Source organism: Dipteris shenzhenensis, chromosome 2, assembly GCF_047967505.1.
Source record: "Dipteris shenzhenensis isolate YYH24624 ecotype China chromosome 2, Dip_SZ_1.0, whole genome shotgun sequence".
NCBI lineage: Eukaryota > Viridiplantae > Streptophyta > Polypodiopsida > Gleicheniales > Dipteridaceae > Dipteris > Dipteris shenzhenensis.
Genome location: NC_141597.1, coordinates 30,882,258 through 30,885,602, shown reverse-complemented (window position 1 = coordinate 30,885,602; position 3,345 = coordinate 30,882,258).

The following is a 3,345-nucleotide window of genomic DNA, read 5'->3' as shown; positions in this document are numbered from 1 at the left end:
TAGGAAAAAAAAAAAGAGGCCCTATGGATTCAAGAGTCACTTTCTCATGAGCATTCTTAAGAGATTCCTGAGGGGGCAACTAAAAGAAACTCTTCCATATATCTCCTAACTGCTTCATCCACATCAATAGGAGATTGATCAAGATTATCAAAAGTATGCCAAGATGGTTTGATTTGTATATATGCAAGATGCTCACACTGTATGGGAGAAGCCCCTCTCATTAGAGTCAGTATAGGATTATTGATGTATGGATGTCGTGGCGATGTAGAGCCGCAACCTTGTGGGTACTTGTGTTTATGATATAAGTTATGTAGGTCTTAGAATGAGGAACAGGGAGAATAGGCATGGGCCTAAAACAATAGAACACAAAGTAATCAACTAAGCCTGGGACTTACATATAACTTGTAAATACAAGGATTTTAACTTGTACTTACATTGTCGCAATGTGGGTGAGTTGAGGATGACGGTGAGATTGAAGATGAGAGTGGAGAGGAGAGTGGAGCCAGAGGGCAAGGGTATAAAAAGCTAAGCCCTTGCTACTACTCACTTCTAGTTAAGCTTTTATGGGTCATCTTATAGCTTGTCCCTTAGCATTCTTCCAATCAAGCTTATACAAATGTGGTAGCCTTTTATTAGCTCTCATCGCACCTCTAATCTCTAATCTAAGTTGGCTCATAACTAGACACATGTGATCAAGCATGTAACTACAATCAAATTGTAGGTTCTTAGGCAAAGAAAACTCCCTATGTGCAACCACTCAATGACATAGTCTTTCTTACCCAAAGGTTTGGCAACAATAATCTTTGTAATAGCCCTTGCAAAGACTACCAACATGATTTGTCGCATGCATAAAATGACATAAGAAACTTAGTCATCATCTATGATATGTCTCATCTCATAACACATCATATGACAAACCCTTAAGGATGGTTCTCATGCAAGAGCTAGAGTCGAGGGGATTGTATTTGGTGTTGCAAATGAATGCAAATTACTCAATTGGAGAGGTGTAGTTATCCTGCTAGGAAAGTAAGGGGTAGCCATTCCACTAGTTGGATGTGTCTTGGGTTATAGGCCTTGACTCCTATGCACAAGAGAGACCACATGATCTGCCCCTCTCTAACATGTATCCTCTCCACAAGTCTTCATCACCCTTTCATCCTCTCATTTGTGATGTGCCTCAGGCTAGGGAGTGAGAGCTCGATTCAGCTAGAGATTGTGAGAACCTATGAGTGACACAATTATGGATTTGCAAAAATAAAAAATCAAGACATGATACTAACTAGATTCACTATAACTACAAAAAACATTTAAAGAAAAATAGACAAACATGAAAAAGTCAAAATAGGAACTTACTTGGGTATACCTAGGAACATGATCATAGTCACTAGGAAGTAGGCTATTAAAACAAGCCAAGAGAAAAGTTAATCTTATGAAACAAGGGAGCACATAAGAGAAGAAAAATCTACCAAGCAAGCATAAGAAAAATCTTATGAAAAAAGGGAGCAACATGAAGAGAATAAAAATCTACCAAGCAAGCATAAGAGGAAGCTACCAAAAAAGAAACCTACCAGGTGAAGAGAAGAGGAACCTACCAAGAAAGCAAGCAAGCAAAGCAAAGAGGAAGAGAAGAGGAAGCTAGCAAGCAAGCAAGCCTCCTCCTCCTCCTCCATCTTAATTTATTTTTGCCTCTCTCTTGCAAGTTAAAATAAGAGGGAGGTTTCGAGAGAAAAAGAGTTGAGGAAAAATGGCAGAACCTTAAGTAGAAATCCATCTTTAAAAAATCCCTGCTTTCGAGCTTGTTTCTAGAGAACCTTCATGTTTAAACACAAAAACAATGGAAAACAAAAGTAAATAATGCTTAAAAACAAGGATAAGAAGAATATGGAACTCATTTGCAAGCAAAAGATCAAGGTCCCTAACCCCGTAATATTCTATTCTTTTGGGGAAACGTGTATCTACCATCTTGATTTTGTGGAAATTATTGCTTATACTACAACATTGTGCCGGTTGGAGAACAATTGTATTATTGGAACGAGTGCTAAATTTCTTAGCACGGAAGTCATTATCACTTTAGTATATGATGGAACCTTTGTTACGATGAAACATGACAAAAAGGATTCCCTCCCTTTTAAGGTATCCAATTTAATCAAAATTGATAGTGAATGACCCTCAAAACTCTGCTATATGGGTATTTGCTCTCAGATAATGCTGATAATCTACATATGTAGCAATACAAAGCAAGCTGCATATTTTATTTGGAAACTTTTTAGATACTTTTCTGAGAACGGATGCAATAGCATAAGACTGAGGAGGATTGTGTTTAACTTTCGCAAAAATGATTTTTCTGAAACAATGAACAAATTCATGATCTAATAAAGCTTGTTTAAATAGTCATGCACTTCTAAAGGTGGGCACCATGACCCCCTCCCTACAAGGGGGCATTGTGACCCTCGTAGGGTGTGGGATTGTGATTGTGCGGGTGGACAATTGGGTGCATGTGCGCATGCACGTGCGCGCACACACACACACAAATGTATGCTTTTTTCAGGATCATAATATTGGACTAGCACTCAAGGCTTGACCGAGACATTCAATTTTATTTTTTTTAATGAGGGTTTATATTAAAAAGTCAAATATATACAACTGTCTTGGAGAACTTTTAATAAACACGACAAATTAGAACGAAATCTTCACTACAGGCCCCTGAGGTTCCTTGATTAAGGGCAAGTCGAATCTGGTTACTCTGAACCTGCGTAGGAGAGTCTCGTCATCATACCAAACCATGACATTAATCTAGTATCGAACAGCTAATAATCCTTGAAATGCTTTGAAACAAGATTTACGTCTCGTGATACTTGTCCGAATATCACCAACTAATGGTACTCACATACAAATTTGGTTCTGCGAAATGGAATTGGAGCCTCTTGGTGATAGTAAAAAGAACTTATATCCATGAAGGAATCTTGTGGTGATAATATACTATAACTTATATCCATGAAGGAATCTTGTGGTGATAATTAACAAGACGCATATACTATAACTTATATCCATGAAGGAATCTTGTGGTGATAATTGGACTTGGATCTTTTTTGTAAAGAGAGAGGTGGGTTGAATGTCAATATAAGGTTTTTGTCAATTGTAAACCCTTAAAAAATGTGTGATTCACATGGAAATGGACATGAGGAAAGGAAAAGCATGGAAGATAAACCGATTGAGTTTTCTAGGCTTCTACTCTAGCTATAAAAATGGCTCCTATGCTACTGTAGCTATTCGTTAATTGTCTCAAGACAAGTGCTCCTTTGTCAATCACTTGCATCTATTTCCACACCTCAACTGGTGGCTACG